The sequence below is a fragment of the Myotis brandtii genome, unplaced genomic scaffold (assembly GCF_000412655.1).
Source record: "Myotis brandtii unplaced genomic scaffold, ASM41265v1 scaffold341, whole genome shotgun sequence".
NCBI lineage: Eukaryota > Metazoa > Chordata > Mammalia > Chiroptera > Vespertilionidae > Myotis > Myotis brandtii.
In genome coordinates, this window is record NW_005363130.1 from 26,614 (window position 1) to 46,074 (window position 19,461).

The following is a 19,461-nucleotide window of genomic DNA, read 5'->3' on the forward strand; positions in this document are numbered from 1 at the left end:
GAGGGAGTGAAGGAAAGGAAAAGAGAGAGAGAAACATCAATGTGAGAGAGACACATTGACTGGTTGCCTCCCACACGTGCCCAAACCAGGGGTAGGGAGCAAACCCACAATCCAAGTATGTGCCCTTGATTGGGAATCAAACCTGAGACACTTAGGTGATTTAGTTCATTGTTATAACAATCCCATGAGGTTAGTTAGTATTACACCCATGTTACAGATGTAGAAACTGAGTTACAGAGAACACAAGTGACTTCCCCAAGGCTGGTGAAGCTGGATTCTAACCCAGATGGTCTGGTTCTAAAACTGGCATAATTTGGTAGGGAAAGAAACTCATAAATAATTTGGAATGATTAGGATGTGATATAAGGGTATAGTCTCACTGGCTGGCTGTCAGTCCTCCCAGCTGTCATTTTGATCTCTACTTCTCTAACATTCCTCAAAGAAAGCAAACATTTGTGTGATAGCACCATATTCATTTATAACAGTGGTCCATCTGAGTCTGTTTCTGCTATAATCTATGCATCCAATTCAAAATGAAAGTGGAGAAAATATGGAAGCTAATGATACTAATGATAGATTTTAGACTGCTTATATTTAAGAAGCTGATAATGATGTGTACAATTGAACATCCTATCTAATAAAAGGGTAATATGCAAATCAACCATCACTCCATCACGAAGATGGCAGCGCCCATAGCCACAAGATGGCGGCGCCCAATCCTCTCAGCCCCGCCAGAGTCCCCCCGTCACTGCGGTGACAAGGCAAGCGTTCTGTGCCCAACCACGGATGGGCCTCTGGGCCGTGGAGAGCCTCTGGGCAGCGGGCGTGGAGTGGCCAGGCTCCACAGAGAGCTACTGGTGCACAGATTTGTGCACAGGGCTACTAGTGTTAGTATAAATTGATAGGGTCAGACTCTGAAAAGCATTTTAGGGAAATAAACTATAGCTTTTTTCAAATGCCAGGTAAACCTTGTTTTAACTATGCTGAATTTAAATGAGCTAGGGTTTATCTGGAGCATTTTCACTGGGTCATCATATTACTTTAAATTACATAATATCTTGGTCATTAATAAACATTGTTCTTTTATCTGGAGTAGAAAAAGTTACATCAGGAAGAAGACATTGTTCTTGATTTATTTTTTGAGTTCCTCACAGATATTCAGATATCATGTGACAAATATTCAGATTAATAGCTTATATGATTAGCAGTGATTTTCATGCCTGTTCTAGGAACTAAAATGACAGTTTTGTTACTTTATAATGCAAAGATAAATGGATAGGGACACAAATGTATAGCTGTGGTGCTGGCAGAAAGAGAAAAAGGAGAAAAGGGAGGAGGGAAAATTAAATGAATAGGTGGTAGAATAAATATTTTCTCCTTTGTTAACAATCACAACACTGAGTTAGACATTGGGTGTATAAAAATTATCACTTACTAATTAAATTATTCTTAGAGGGGTCAGTTGATGTTATAATTTGTATCTTTTGATTTGAGATCCAGAATTGTGAAATGGCACCATTTTTATTTTTCCCTGAAGCTCCTTTTTTATTTTTATTTTTAAGAAATTCAAGTAAAACCTTATATTTATGGAGAAATTTAAAAGCAGCAAGAGAAAGATAGTTACTTACCTACAAGGGAAATCCCATAAGACTGTTATCTGATTTCTCAGCAGAAACTTTTCAGGTCGGAAGGGATTGGTATATAATATTAAGAGTGATAAAGAACAAGGGCCTATAATCAAGACTACTTTCTACCCCAAAGGCTATCATTTAAAACTGAAGGAGAAATAAAGAGCTTCCCAGACAAGAAAAAGCTAAAGGAATTCATTACCACCAAACCAGTATTACAAGAAATGTTAAAGGGACTTATTTAAGAAGAAAAAAGTGGGAAAAAGGACTATAAATATAAATATTAAAATGGTAATAACTATATACCTGTTAATAATCACTTTAAAATGCAAATAATTAAATGCTCTAATAAAAAATATACAGTAGCCCTGGCTAGTTTGGCTCAGTGGATAGGGTGTCGGCCTGTGGACTGAAGGGTCCTGGGCTCGATTCTGGTCAGGGGCACATACCTGGGTTACAGGCTCGATCCCCTGTGGGATGTGCAGGAGGCAGCTGATCAATGATTCTCTCTCATCATTGATGTTTCTATCTCTCTCTCCCTCTCCCTTCCTCTCTTAAATCAATAAAAACATATTTAATAAATAAATAAATAAAAAATATAGAGTAGCTGAATAGATAAGAAAACAAGACACATATATATGCTGTTTACAAGGTACTCTCTTCAGATTGAAAGACACAGACAGGCTTAATGTAAAGGGCTGGAAAAATATTTCATGCAAATGGAAATTTTAAAAAGCTGGGGTAGCAATACTTATATCAGACAAAATAGATTTTTAAACAAAGACTATAATAAGAGACAATGAAGGACATTACATAATGATAAAGGGATCAGTTCTACAAGAGGATGTAAACATTCATTCACTCATCACTGGAGCACATAAATATATAAAGCAAATATTGATGGACATAAAGGGAGAGATCAGCAATGAAACAATCATAGTAGGAAATTTTACACCATATTGACATTAATGGATAGATCTTTCAGACAGAAAATCAACAAGGAAAGAGTGACCTTAAATGACATATTAGCTTAGATGGATTTAATTAATCTCTTCAGATCATTTCACCCCAAATCAGCAGAATATATATTCTTTTCAAGTGCACATAGAACATTTCCCAGGATAGACCACATATTAAGATACAAAACAATTCTCAATAAATATAAAAAGATTGAAATTATATCAAGCATCTTCTCTGGCCACAATGGTATAAAAGTAGAAATCAATTACAAGAAAAAAACTAAAAAACACACAAAATCATGGAGGCTAAATATCATGTTTCTAAACAATGAATTTGTTAACAATGAGATCAAGAAAAAAAATCAGAAGATACCTTGACACAAATGAAAATGAAAACATAACCTCAAATCTATGGGACACAGTGAAAGTAGTCATAAAAGGGAAATTCATAGCAATACAGGCCTACCTTGAGAAGCAAAAAAGATCTCAAATAAACAGTCTAACTGTACACCTAGAGGAACTAGAAAAACACAACCAACAAAGCCCAAAGTGAATAAAAGGAATGAAATAATAAAGATCAAAATGGAATAAAACAAAATAGAGTCTAAAAAGTAACAAAAAATTAATGAAACCATGAGCTGGTTCTTTGAAAATATCAACAAGATTGATCTTTAACCAGACTCATCAAGGAAAAAAGAGAGATGCTGGGCTGGTATGGCTCAATGGATGAGCATCAATCCATGAACTGGGAGGTCATGGTTGGATTCCTGGTCAGGTTACATGCCCGAGTTGTGGCCTAGATCCCCAATAGGGGGCATGCAAGAGGCAGCCGATCAATGATTATCTCTCATCATTGATGTTTCTCTCTCTCTCTCCCTTTCTCTTCCTCTCTGAAATCAATAAAAAAAATATATATTTTAGAAAGGACAAAAAAGAGAGAGAGGACCCAAATAAATAAAATCAGAAAAGAAAGCAGAGAAGGGACAATGACACCAGAGAACTACAAAGGATTATAAGAAAATAATACAGTCTGGCCGCAGTGGCTCAGTGATTGTATGTCAACCTATGAACCTGCTGGGGTTGCAGGCTCGATCCCCAGTGCGGGGTGTGCAGGAGGCAGTCAATCAATGATTCTCTCTATCACTGTTGTTTCTTTCTCCCCCACTCCCTTGCTCTCTGAAATAAATAAAAATATTTTTTTAAAAAAAGAAAATACTATGAACAATTATATGGCAACAAATTGGACAACCTGGAAAAAATGGATAAATTCCTAGGAATATACAGTCTTACAAGACTGAATAAAAGAGAAATATAAACTCTAAATAGAATGATTACAACCAACGAAATCAAAGCAGTGATATAAAAAGATTCCCCAAAACAAAAGTCCTGGACCAGATAGGTTTTCAGGTGAATTTTACTAAATAATTCAAAGAGCTAACACCTATCCTCAAACTATTCCAAAAGAGTCAAGAGGGAAAATTCCCAAGCTCGTTTTACAAGGCCAGCATTATTCTAATTTCAAAAACCAGATAAAGACATTACAAAGAAAGGAAATTATAAGCCAATATCCCTGATGAACATAGATGCTAAAATCCTCAACAAAATATTAGCAAACTGGATCCAACATACAATAAAAATATCCTACAATGGGGATTTATTCCTGGGTTGCAAGGTTGGTTCAATATTCACAAATCAATTAACATGATACACCACATTAAAAAAAGGGTAGGATAAAAATCATATGATTATGTTAATAGATTCAGAAAAAGCATCTCACAAAATCCAACGCCCATTTATGATAAAAAGTCTCAGTAAAGTGGGAATAGAGGAAACATACCTCAACATAATAAAGGCCATATTTTACAAACCTACAGCTAACATCATACTCAATTGGGAAAATCTACAAGTGTTTCTGTTAAGATCAGGCACAAGAAAGAGATGTCTACTTTCACCACTCTTCTTCAATATAGTATTGAAAGTCCTCAACACAGTGATCAGGCAAGAAGAAGAAATAAAAGACATCTAAATTGGAAAGAAAGAAGTAAAACTGTCATTATTTGCAGATGACATGATACTATATATAGAGAACCCTAAAGGTTGCACCAAAAAAATTATTAGAACTAATAAATTCAGTAAAGTAGCAGGATACAAAGTAAATATTCAGAAATCAGTTTTACTTTTATACATCACTAATGAACTATTAGAAATAGAAACTAAGAAAACAATCTTTACAATTGCATCAAAACATACCTAGGAATAAATTTAACCAAGGAGGTAAAAGAACTGTACTCCAAAAATTATAAGACATTGAAGAGAGAACTTGAAGAAGATAAAAATAAATGGAAGTATATGCCATGCTAACAAATAGGAAGAATTATCATTGCTAAAATGTTCATACTACCAAAGCAATCTACAGATTCAAAGCAACACCTATCATAATATGCCAATGACATATTTCACAGAACTAGAACACATAATCATAAAAATTTATGTGGAATGACAAAAGTCCTCGAATAGCCACAACAATCTTGAGACAGAAGAACAAATTGGGAGATATCACACTACCTGATATCAAATTATACTACAATTATACTACAAGGCTAGTGGAGTAATTAAAACAATATGGTATTGGCATAAAAACAGACACATAGATCAATGAATAGAATAGAGAGCCCAGAAATATGACAAATGAGGCAAGAACAAACAATGAGATAAAGACAGTCTATTCGATAAATGGTGTTGGGAAAATTGAACAGATACATGCAAAAAAGTGAAATTAGACCACCAACTTACACCATACACAAGAATAAACTCCAAATGGATAAAAGACTTACATGTAAGACAGGAAACCATAACTTAAATGTAGGACACAAAACCATAAAACTCCTAGGAGAAAACATTGGCAGTAAACTCTTTGACATTTCTCTCAGCAATATCTTTTCCAATATATCTCCTCAAGCAAGGGAAACAAAATAAAAAATATATAAGTGGGACTACACTAAGATAAAAAGGTTTTGCATAACAAAGGAAACAATAAACAAAACAAAAAGAAACCTAGTGAATAGGAGAACGTATTTGCCAATGATAAATCCAATAAGGAGTTAATATCTAAAATTTATAAAGAATACATAGAACTAGTCCTAGCAGGTTTAACTCAGTGGATAGAGCGTCGGCCTGTGAACTGAAGGGTTCTGGGTTTGATTCCAGTCAAGAGCATATACCTACCTCGGTTGCAGGCTCGATCCCCAGCCCCAGTCTGGGCACATGAGGGAGGCAACCAATCAATGTTTCTCTCTCACGTCAATGTTTCCCTCCATTCCCCTGCCTTCCACTCTCTCTAAAAATAAATGGAAAAATATCCTCAGGTGAGGATTGACCAAAAACCAAACAAACAAAAAATAAGACATAGAAAACATTAAAAAAACACACACCCAAACAATACAATTAAAAATGGGCAAAGGACCTGTGGGTCGCGAACAATGAAAATACATCCTGCATATCAGATATTTACATTATGATTCATAACAGTAGCAAAATTATAGTTATGAAGTAGCAACGAAAATAATTTTATGGTTGGGGGTCACCACAACATGAGGAACTGTATTAAAGGGTTGCGGCATTAGGAAGGTTGAGAACCACTGAAAATAGACAATTCTGCAAAGATGACATATAGATGGCTATAGAGATATGAAAAGATGCTCAATGTCACTAAAAATTAGAAAAATGAAAATTAAAACCACAATGAGATTCCACCTCACACTTGTCAGAAGGACTGTCATCAATAAATCAACAAACAACGATACTTGGCAAGGATGTGGAGAAAAGGGAATTTTCATGCTCTGTTGGTGGGAATGCAGATTGGTGCAGTCACTATGGAAAACAGTATGGAGTTTCTCCAAAAAATTGAAAATGGAACGCCTTATGACCCAGCGATTTGACTTCTAGGTATATATCTAAATAAACCCAAAGCACTAATTTGAAAGAATATATGCACCTCTACATTCATTGTACGATAGCCAAGATATGGAAGCAACTTATGTACCCATCAATAAATGAGTGAATAGAAAAGTGGTGGTACTACACGGCTGGTGTGGTTCAGTGGTTGAGAGTTGACCCATGCACAAGGAGGTTGCCCATTGGATTCTGGGTCAGGGTCCATGGCTGGCTTGTGAGCTCGATCCCCAGCAGGGCATGTGCAGGAGGCAGCCGATCAATGTTGATGTTCCTCTCTCATCAATGTTTCTATCTCTCCCTCCCCCTTCCCCTCTCTCAAATCAATAAAATCATATTAAACAATTTTTTAAAAAGTGGTGGTATATATACACAATGGAATATTACTTGGCCATAAAAAAGAATAAAATCTTATTATTTATGACACATGGATGGACCTAGACGGTATTATGTTGAGTGAAATAAGTCAGAGGAAGACAATTATCATATGATTTCACTTATATTTGGAATCTAAAGAACAATTTAAGGAAGCAAAAAAACCCCCCCAAAACCCAGAAACCGACTCATAGTTACAGAGAACAGGCTGATGGCTGCCAGAGGGGCGGGGGTGTTGGGGGACTCGGTGAGAAAGAGGAAGGGATTGAGAATATAGATTGGTAGTTACAAAACAGTCCCAGGTATGTAAAAGTACAGCAGAGGGAATATAGTCAATAATATTAGAATAACTATATATGGTGCCATGGGGATCACTTTGTAAAGTATATTATTGTCTAACCACTGTGTCTAACCATCTGAAACTAATGCAAAATAAAATTGCAAGTAAAATGCAATTGAAAAATAAAATTTAAAAAATAACAAAAAGGAACACAAAGATTTTACTTATCTCTACAAATACCAACCTTTTTCCTTCAAAGAAAACAATAGCAAAACAGGCTGACGTATATGCTTTATTTAATTTTTTTTCCTTAAAATAGATTTTTATTGATTTCAGAGAGGAAGGGAGAGGGAGAGATAGATAGAAATATCAATGATGAGAGAGAATCATTGATTGGCTGCCTCCTGCACGCCCTCTACTGGGGATCGAGCCTGCAACCCAGGCATGTGCCTTTGACCGGGATCGAACCTGGGACCCTTCAGTCCACAGGCCAACGCTCTATCCACGGAGCCAAACCGGCTAGGGCTAAATATGCTTTAAAGCTTGAATTTATATATATGCTCAGCTGGGATAGAATCATGTTGGGGATGAAAATGACCCAGAGGTAGAGTAAATTTCTCATGATAAAGCAAATTTAAAAATATTTTATAAAGTAAATATCACTGTTGTGCATTAAATAAAAAGGTCTTTTTGAGAAGCTACCCTGTTCTTAAAAATCAGTCACGTTGGGCTTATCATAAGTTCCTTTTCTATTTATGCTTTTATTTTAATTCATGATCTTTGAACTAAACTGTATCTTCCTTTGAAAAAATAAACAAAAACCTCTTTATGCCTGAGAACCCAAAGGCAGTTCCCCAGGCTGATGCTGAGAGTGTGCCAGTGCGCAGTTAGTTTGCGTTTGACTGATGAACTGTTTGGGAGGAACGAAGTACTCTAAATTGCTTCCACGTTTATTTTGTAAATTGCGGTGGAAGGTTGTATTTCTAGATGCTTGGCAATCTGCGGGATCCCTAGTGTTCAGCAAGTGAACCCTTTCAGTGATTCATCAAAGCCAAGTCTGATACTCCCACTAACCTTGCAAATTCTCATGGAGCTTTAGATGGAAATAAACTAACTCTCCCCGAGCTCACTTCCCTATTAAAAAAGAAGAAGAAGAAGGAAAGAAGCCTCTGTCACAATGATTCATTAAGGGCAATCGCCCATAGCCCAGTTCATCTAAAGTTCATTAAGTTCCAATTCCCTCCAATGCCAAGTTCCAATAACATTGTAATCCAAGAAGTCCAGGAAACAATTTATCCCAATAGTTTATATGCTTGTAAATGCCTTGCTAGGCTTGTGATGCACACAGTTGTGTCAGGCTCATTACTATATTTGACAAGTTTATACATTAACTTTGGGCAACAGGAATTTGACGCAGTAAGGAGCACACCCACTGGCCATGTGTTGGCTAGCCACAGATTTGAATTCTGTGTTAGTTTGCTTATTTTCAAGGTTTGAAATCATTGCTTTGAAGATGTTTTAATCTTTTCAAAAACTTGCAGAATTCAATTTGAAAAATATAATTGTAAATTTTGCTCCCTACCTTTTATGCCTCTGAAAATTATTTTTGAGGGGTATTACACTTCCTTATGTGGCTAGTGAAAATGTGAAGGAAATGTAAAATATTAACATTTGTTTTACTATATGCAGAGTTATTAAAGAGTGTGAGAATTAAGGAAGGTAAATTTGACTCAGAGAAAAAAAAGAATTATATTATTGGTGAGGGTTAATTAATACACTATGGGTTAATTATTAAATTTTAATTTTAATAATTACCATTAAAATATACAATGAACTTTAAAAAAATATATATATTTTATTGATTTTTTACAGAGAGGAAGGGAGAGGGATAGAGAGTTAGAAACATTGATGAGAGAGAAACATCGATGAGCTGCTTCCTGCACACCCCCCACTGGGGATGTGCCCACAACCAAGGTACATGCCCTTGACCGGAATCGAACCCAGGACCCTTCAGTCCGCAGGCCGACACTCTATCCACTGAGCCAAACCTGTCAGGGCTATACAATGAACTTTATGTTTGGGTTAAATATCAAATTTGAAAGACACCTACTTGCTGGATTTGCATTCATTTTAGATACTGAAATTGTTTTGGTGATGTCCTAAAGAATCCATTTTTATAGAGGATGAATTTCCCATAGTGGACATTTACTTACTGGGATTATGACTGAGTGAATCATTACAAATGTCGGTTGTATTCCGAGGGAGAAAAAGTGTTATTATAAACAATAGGAAGGGAAAATATAAATTGCCACTCTGACTTGACTATTGCTATAATAAAAAGAACAAAATGTGCCTGGCCAGCGTGGCTCTGGTTGAGCAACTACCTATGAACCAGGAGGTCATGGTTTGATTCCTGGTCAGGGCACATGCTGGGGTTGCAGGCTCGATCCCCAGTGGGGGGTATGCAGGAGGTAGCCAATGATTCTCATCATTGATGTTTCTATCTCTTTCTCCCTCTCCCTTCCTCTCTGAAATCAATCCTACATCTAGCAATAAAAGGCTAATATGCAAATGGATTTCCACCAGGAGTTCGACAAGGGGGCGGCGCCTGCTGGCCAACCACCCATGTCTCCTCCCCCCAGCCTGCCTGGCCCCATTGGCCCCCAATTGGGGCTGGCCAGCAGGACTCCACCCATGCACAAATTTGTGCACCAGGCCTCTAGTAAAAAAAGAAAGAAAGAAACATCAATGATGAGAGAGAATCATTGATTACTGCCTTCTGCATGCCCCACACTGGGGATTGAGTCTACAACCCGGGCATGTTCCCTTGACCAGAATCGAACCCAGGACCCTTTAGTTGGCAGGCCGATGCTCTATTCACTGAGCCAAACCAGCTAGGGCTCATCATAGATGTTTCTCTCTCTCATGCTCTATTTGAGCCAAACCAGCTAGGGCTCATCATAGATGTTTCTATCTCTCCCTCTCCCTTCCTCTCTGAAATCAATAAAAATAATTTTTTTACAAAAGAACAAGCTGTATGATATTTATAAAACAAAGTTAATTAAATGTATATTAAGCAACAATTTTGATTAAAAGATGAATAAGTCATACCCTCTGTCTTTTGTCATCTGTCTTCTGGGGACTGTAGTCTACATTTCTTTCTTCCTTCATTCTTATTTTTAACTGCAGCACACTTTATCTTACTCAGTCCATGTAGGGCATCTCTGTCTAGACCTTTCCAGTTACTCTTGTAAGTATATCTACTAGATAGTACATAGAACTCATCTTTACCTATTTAACAATAAATATTTTGGCCAATGGGTATTATGTCCCTGGCACTGTTCTAAGCATTGGGAATGTAATAGTGAACAAAATAGGAAAGGTCCCTGATCTCAAAGGACTTACAATTTAGTAGGAGGAACCAGACAATAAACCAATAATCATATATCAGTACAGTATACCAATAAACCAACATATCTCTATCTTAGATGGATATGAATAAATATATATTAGGAAAATAAAGTAGGGTAAGGACATCTAGGGGTGGGAGGGTTAATATTTTTGAGTGGTTAAGAGAGGAGACACTGATAAGGGATCTTTTAATTAGAAATCTTTAGACTGTGAGGAAACAAACCATATAGTTATCTGGAGGAAGCATGTTCTAGGCAGAAGAATATGCCGTGAGATGGGAGTGGACTTGGTGTGTTTGAGGATCATCAAGGAAGCCAGTGTAGAGGAAGGACAGTGGGAGGGTAGGTCAAAGAGTAGCAAGTTGCCTGGTTCTTGTAAGGATTTAGGTATTAATAGTAAGAATGATGGGGAGTCTTTGAAGAATTTTGAGCAGAGTGACATGATTTGACTTGCATTTAATAGGATTGTTCTTACTGCAGTATAGACATAGAGTATAAGGGCCATGAGAATATTAGAAAAATCAGTTAAAAAGCTGCAGCAAGGATTCAGTTGAGAGACAATAGTGGAAGTGGGGGAGGTGATTGTGGTGGAGTTGATCAGGGAGGGAGGAGTTCTGAATGTATTTGAATGGCAGCAGAATCTGATGATGAATTGGCTTTGGAGAGTGAGAAAAAGAGACTAACCTAAGACCTTATCTTCTCTGATTTGCAGAAGAACAGCACACTTTATCTTATTTTCCTTCTGTCTCATTGGAATGGTGGTAAGATGGAGTAGGGGGCCATGGCAGGTGGGGCCTGTTGAGGAAAGTTCAAGTTGGGCTTTATTCAGCCTTTGCGTGTGCTGTTCTCATGGGTCTGTTCCTCAAGTTTCAGATATTTTTCTTGCATTGGTTTCCTGGGATTGCCATAACAAAGGACCACAAACTGAGTGCCTTAAAACAACAGAAATTTTGTTGACCAAAAACCCAAAATCAAGGTGTCAGCAGGGTCATTCTTCCTCTAAACTTTGGGTAGAATCTTTCCTTGACTCTTCCTAGCTGCCGGTGGTGGCCAGTAATTCTTGATGTTTGTTGGCTTGTAGATTTATCAATCCATTTTCTGCCTCCATTGTCACATGGTTATCTTCCTGTGTGTCTGTCTTCTTACCTTCTGACAAGGACACTAGTCACATTGAATTAGGATCCCAACCTACTCCAGTATAACCTCATCTCAACCAATTACCTCTGAAGTGGCTTATATCAAATAAAGTCACATTCTGAAGTATCAGGGTCTAAGACTTCAACATATCTTTTTTGGGGACATAATTCAAGCAGTCGTGGAAATGATGAATCATGGTAGCGTTCACTACAAACCTGAATATCTTATGTGGTTGTGATGGCTTTTTCTCCTGAGAGTTGTTGTTTTTTAAACATTTTTGGGGGTTTCCATCTCTCTACCTAACAGGTGCTTACAGATTGACAATCATAATGAGTTTTTAGTATTCTTTTTTTTTACCAGTTCCCTTTCTATGGGCTGCCAGTGAGAATAGTAGTCACACAGTACCCACTTTTCGATCCTGCTCCCCTTGACCTACCTACCACTCTGAAATCTTTTGAGTTTAGAATATACCTACGTCTTTAGTAGATTGCTGCTATTTTTTATTAATTTCATTAGGTACCTGAGGAGGAAATCTGTGGTCCAAGGTAACTCTACTATCATTACCTTGAAGTTCAATTTCAAATATTTCAGCATAACATTAAAAATATGTATTACAGACTATTGTCAAGGACTGTGTATAGTCAGAGATTTTACCCTACATGAAAACTGACAAATTAGCCTATCATAGTTTCATGGATGCTGGTGGAATAAATAAGCATCTTGGATCAGAGCTGAAGGACAATTTATAAATCACAGAAATAGCAGTAGCCAGATTATTATCATTTTTCACCAGTTTCCCAAGCCCCAATTTCCACCAGGTGATGTGAAGAGAATAAGAATATACCTGCAAACATAATTGATTGCATTGTAGGAGAGGAACCCTGAGTTTAGGGCTTCTGAATTTTTTATAGTGGACAGTAAGCATGCTTCCCCTTTTCTCCAGAAGAAGCATTATCTTTATTATACTATTTAGTAAGCATGTCTGACCTTTGCTGTGGAGGGAGACACTGTCTCTATCTGCTAAGGGAGCAAACCTACTCTTTGCTTCTGTGGGAGAAATTATCTCTATCTTCCAAGGGTATTTTTTAATATACAAACCTCCTTGAAAGGATATCTCACTTGCAAAGCATTCAGAGGTGCAAGGGGCCTATAGATAATTATGTTCCAACAATTGTTATGAAGGGATATTTTCTCATAAGAAGTACTTGTGGTGTTGTTATAGTTTCCAGAAAATGTGATAATTTGCATACAGTTTTATAATCACAATATATTTAAATGTTCACCCCAAATTCCTGCATAGAATATTAACTCTGTGCCATATGCTTCAGTGTGCATTTCATATATATTGTGCAGTAGGTACAATAGGGGCTTTGGAGATAGACAAGATTAATTTTTTTTTTTTGCTAATTGGGCTGTGTTTTTATCCATGGGTGAATAAAAATTTCTTCAAGATTGTTTTCCCATTTAATCCAATTTAATCCTCAGAAAAACAGATCAGATTGGAGAGGTTTAGTATTTTACCCAATACTAAACTACATAGTGCTAATAGAAGATACTGAGGATTCAAACCAAGGCCTATCTGACTCCCAGCCCTGAATTCTATGAAGTATCTGGTATAATCAGTAGCAGGTGTTTTACATTTAGTAGTCAGAATTTTTGAGAGGTTGGTCAACAGATAACTAAAATATATTCTGAGCTACTCCTTGGAAACAGACAAGTGACAGTTGTATTAAAGGCAGAGAAATCAACGCAGAGAACATTCCCAGAAACAGCCATCTATCACTGCTGTTAGAGAAGTTGTTTTTAGAGAGAAATTTGATATAAAAAGAAATTGTCATCTATCCAGGCCTAGACATTGTTTATTGGCTGCTGAAATTGTCCGGCAAGAATAGCTAGTGAACATGAAGTCTGATTTAGATTTATACATTTATTGATTCATGTGTGCCAAAGCGTTGGGACAGGGGTTGGAAATATTTACTTTATTTTGCTAGTCAGAAACAGAAGGAAGTTTCCTGCTTCATTGGCTGGGGGTGGGAGTCCTGAGCGGTGCTCCAGGTACTTCAGCTGTTATACAAACCAGATTCACATCCCACCTACATTTTCTCCTCTGTACTTGGCTTTATCAGGTTTGTCTCATCTCTTCCACTTGGCATTTTACTTTGATTTTGTTATTTATTTACTGAGTGTTAATGAGATGCAAACACTGTAGAGATACCAGTTACATAGGGTCCCTTCTCAGTAAGTTTACCACAGAAATGGAAACATCAAGTGATATTTTTTCTGGGATGACAGGTGGATATTTCTATTTTAAATTTATTTTCAGTGATAGGTCAGTAGCTTCTCAAGTTGTATACACTCCGAGGCGATCATCTGACATATTTATTTTGCTAACCTTTAATTTTTAATTTGGTTGGCCATTGCTTTCATTATTGCTGGAATTTATGCTGCTCTGTTTGTTTTTTTGCTTATTGGAATAATTGACTCTACTGCCCAGAGGTTTGGATAGAGTCCTGTTACCTAATACTAATACTTAAGTCTAAGGAAAGGAGCTTTGGTCCAAAAATAAATGTTTATGTCTGGACATGCATTTGACTTCCCATGTGAGTTTCCTTTACCCTGATTAATGCTGGAGTTATAGTTTGAAGAATGCAATTAAGTGCAAACTGGCCCTAGAAAACAAATGCCTTTTAAACAAAGGCTGAGAGCAAAGGGGCACAACCTACTGGAAAAACATCAAAGTAGGAAGCTGAAGAACTGCATTTTAATCCTGATAACTACTCATTAAATTTTTAATTTTGGGCAAATCTCAACCTTTTGGTGACCATTTTCTTATTTATAATGAGGACACATGAACATTTCTCAAACTGATATGTGCATAAAATAATATCTGATATGTGCATATAAAATGTATATGCATTTATTACTTATTAACTTTATTTATTTTAATTTCTGTATGGTACTTAGATGAACAAAATCGTAGACACAGACAACAGAAGGGTGATTATCAGAGGGAAGGGATCTGGGGGGAGGATGAAGAGTATAAAGTGGATCAATATGGTAACAGAGGGAGACCAGACTTTGGGTGGTGAGCACACAATGCAATATACAGATGATATATTACAGAATTGTACACCAGAAACTTACATAGTGTTATTAACTAATATCACCCCCCATAAACTTAGTAAATAAAAAAACTTTTATTAAGTATTTTATAAACTTCTATGTTCCAGTTTCTACTGATATATATAATAAGTCACTCCAAAACATAGTGGCTTGAAACAAAAACCATCTCTCTCCTCCTGCTCCTCCTCCTCTTCCTCCACATCCTCCTCCTCCTCCCCCTCCTCCTCCATCTGCAGTTTGGGCAGAGCTTGACAGGGGCAATTCATCTCTGCTGGGTAGAGTTCCTCATAGCAGGGTGGCTGGGTCCAAGAGACAGGAAGTGAGAGCTGTCAGTTTCATGAAGAAACGACACGGCGTTACTTTTCCTGCATTCTAAATTTTCACAGAATCTCAATTCAAGGGAGGGACTATAGTCACCATCTTTCAATGAGAGGTGTATAAAAAAAATTGGAGGCTGTGTTTTAAAGCCACCACTTGAACTACTGGAAAATATATCATGCATCATTGTAAATAGCATTCCCAATGTTTCATTAACATCTATATTTTCCCCTTTAAAACATGAATTGTCCTTTAATGTTATACATCTTCCCTCACCATTGTCACTGGTTATTTAATATCTATGTAATTTCTAATGAAGCAAATGGACAGAGGACTATAAAAAGAAGCAAAACACCATCTATTTTTTGTCACCTATCTCTAAAAGTAAGACTCATAAAAATATGCAATAAAACTTCAAGTTAAGAAAAATGAAAAACATTACTGAGGAATTCTTATTTGATGTGACATCAATATATCATCAAAAGGAAAGCCTACAGCAGAGTTAGTCGTCAGTTTTGATGTTATAACATAAATACTAGTACACTATGTATGAGCACATTCTCACCATTCTAATCAATGTCAGTGATGAGCGTCCTCAACATGAAAGGACAGGAGTCACAATCAGGTCACGAAAACACTCCACACGATGGGGAAGAGCTTTATCACAATTAGCTCAGGGTGGGGTGGGTACCAGGGTTTTTAAGCAGCTCCAGAATAGTGCAATAGAGTAGAGAGACTGTGTGAACAGAATGGACACAAGTCCTTTAAAATATTCGCTGAGGCACAATTTCAGAAGTTTTAGCACAGTTTTAGAACAGTTCAGAATAGTTTAGTTTGGAAGATACATAATCAATCTAAAATTAGATGAGTGTCTTTGTGTGGGAGAAAATAAAGGGGAGATTAAATTCATATAAAAGGCTAGCCAAAGCTAAATCCTAAAGACTCCTCGTAAAACAGGGGCATCTGTTCTGGCCTACCTCCTTGCAGGAGTCTTGAGGAGGAAAAGATGGCCATATGAGAGCAGTTTCTGTCCTGATCACCTTCCATAAAGATTTCCCTAATTCCTCAAGCACAGCCAAATCCTTGGCCCAGCTGTCTGCTCTCCTGACAGGTGTCACCTGTGATGGCACTTTCATGTCTGTTACAGTTGATCTGGCTATGTGTGCCCCTGCTTCACTTAATATAGCACAATACCATAGTTTATGGTATTTAACTGAATTACGAATCATTGAACGAATATGGAGCTTTGTATCTCTTAAAGCAGTACATTCCACTTTTGCACAGCTCTCCTCACTCTTCATTATTGGCATAAAACAACCTTGTTCTCCCTGAACTAGAGAAATAGTTGTCTATTGAAAGAGCCTTGTGAATCATGAACTGGTTTCTTTGACCATAGCCACATCCAATGAAGATTTAAGATTGTATTCTCAACTAATTGCTTACCACAACATCATGCACAATTAAGAGTGAATGCTTTAATACTTTAATAATTTTACCACTAAGAAGGATCAACCCATACAAATGGGTTTATTCCTGCTATACTTACTTATATTGCCTTTTTGTTAGAAAGTGAGACCAAATATGTATTTCTCATACCTTCTTTGTTTTACTCTTCTCAGTCTCTCGTTTCTGTTTCCTGTGATCACCTTCCAGAATTACCACCTGCGTGCAGATTCTTGTCTCAGGCTCTGTCTTTTGGAGGAACCTGAGCCAAGATATCAGAACAAAGGACAAAGGCAGGAAGGCTCCGTACTGAAGCATCCCGGAACTCTGGAACCTTAGGTGTGACTCCTCATCACTGTCTTTGGGATGCTGCTCTCTTCTTATTTTGTTATGCAAGATGTATTGTATGAAAAAACTGCTGCACAACACCCTTCCCAATCTCCATGGTAACGGTGTCATCTAGGTATTCACAAGAAAGCATAGAAAGCATATGAGGAGATAATTTAAAAAGTGCCCAGGTATCAGTGACTTGTGCTCTATTAATATTTTTTTTTGCCCAATTCTAAATTCAAGTCCACAAGTCAACTCATAAACATGATGTAAACTTCATGTGGACTTCACTTTCCATGCCTCCAGAACTGAAAAACTAAAATTAAAAAATTAATGAAAAACGTTAATATTATGAGAAAAGAGGAAAAAAATAAGAAGCAAAGAATACACTATCCCAGCGATGTTTTTATTAAGGAGCACACATAATGCTTGGATTATGCATTTTAGCAGCTTAATTGAATTTATGTGTGGGACAAATATGTTTTTGCATTTTCTTTCCTATTTTTGTCTTTGTTCTTCCTTGTTGAGATTTGGCTTCATCTTTAAACATTCTTTTGTGATCTTTGTTCATCTTTGACCTGGTAAGAACCACTTTGATAAGCTAAATGCATAGCAAACAGTAGCACCTTTCACATGAAACATATTCAATGCATATGACAAATTTCTTCCTGAAATTCTGGAAAATTTGGCTGATTTACTAATCTTTTCGGTGTCCTTGAATAACCCAGATGTTTCAGCATATATTTTTTAGTATAAAAAGATTTATTGTGGGGATAGGAAAGTAACTTGCAGAACCTAATGATGGAAGTGCCATTGGGCCACGCAAAAGATTTAGAAAAGCAAAATGGAATATCGTCCAGAGCGAGAGCGGCAATTCTTGCAATCACACATAAACGTTCTTTTTCTCTCCCTCTAGGGCAGCGGTTCTCAACCTGTGGGTCGCGACCCCTTTGGCGGTCGAACCACCCTTTCACAGGGGTCGCCTAAGATCATCCTGCATATCAGATATTTACATTACGATTCATAACAGTAGCAACATTACAGTTATGAAGTAGCAACGAAAATAATTTTATGTTGGTCACAACAACATGAGCTGTATTTAAAGGGCCAGAAGGTTGAGAACCACTGCTCTAGGGCCACACGGTCTCTCGTCTTTGTTTTTCCTTTGTATTATTAATTTAAAAATAAAAATACCTTTGAATCCTTAAAGTTTCATTGTGTGGCACAGCTATAAATTTAAAATAATTTTCCATTTTGTTGAGATTTTTGGTATGACTTTATTAAAAATTAACATTTAATTCTTTACTTTGAGATAAGTTTAGACTTACAGAGGAGTTGCAGGAAAAGTACAGAGACTTCTCAGATGCCCTTCACCCAGCTTCTCTTTGTGTCAAAATCTTATATAACCACAGAGAAATGATCATAAGTAAGAAATTGACCGAGGTACAACACTATAACTAACTTACAGAACTTACTTGGATTCCACCAGTTGTCCAGTAATTCCCCACTCCTGTTCCCAGGATCCAGTTCTGGTTTCTGAATCACATTTAATTGTTCTGCATCTTTGAGTTTCCTCCAATCTGTGCCAGTTCCTCAGTCTTGCCTCATCTTCTTTCTTTGACACCTTTGAAGAGTACTGGTTAGTCGTGTTGTGGAATGACCCCCAATCTGGCTTTAGCTGGTGATTCCACATGATTATAATGAGACTATGCATGAGTGGGAAGGATACCTGAGAGCTATTAGAACATACTACCAGGGGTCAATTATGTCGATATATATTCCTAGTGATGTTAACCTCGATCACTTGGTTAAGGTGGTGTTTGTCAGGATTTTCTACTGTAAAAGTAACTATTTTTCCATCTGATATTGTTAAGTATTTTGGGGAAGATACTTTAGTCTATCTAAATATCCTGCTTTTGCCATCCAGGTGTGTTCCTACACTCTTTGATGTGCTACTATTCTTTTCCTTTAAGCACTTTACTTTCTGACACTATTAGATATCCCTGGCTTATCTTGTGTTTTCCTGCCCTAACCTTGAAATCAACCAGTTCTCTAGGGAGCCTTCACTCCTTTTATTAAGAATGATATTTGGAAACTAAGATGTGAGTACTAGATGTGTTCATCCTCACTGGGGTGTCATTGTTTCTAATGCCTCTCAGTAAAGAGAACTCAGAAATATATGTACATGTAGTAACCCATGTATACACACAACTACATTTCTCTGCCTCTCTGTCTATCTCATTTATTTAAAAACACCATTTTCTCTTTAACCCAATCCAGCACCTCCAGCTTTATTTAAGGAAATTATTGTTTTTTCCATTATGGTTAGAATATAGAATCTGTATAATATTTATTTTTTTGGAATTTATTGAGGCTTCTTTATATTGAGGCCTAATAGTTTATTTTTGTAAATGCCCCACAGGTACTTGAAAAGAATGTGTGCTGTCTGTTAGATATAGAACTTTTTAATTTTTTAATTTATTGATTTTTGAAAGAGAGAGAGGGAG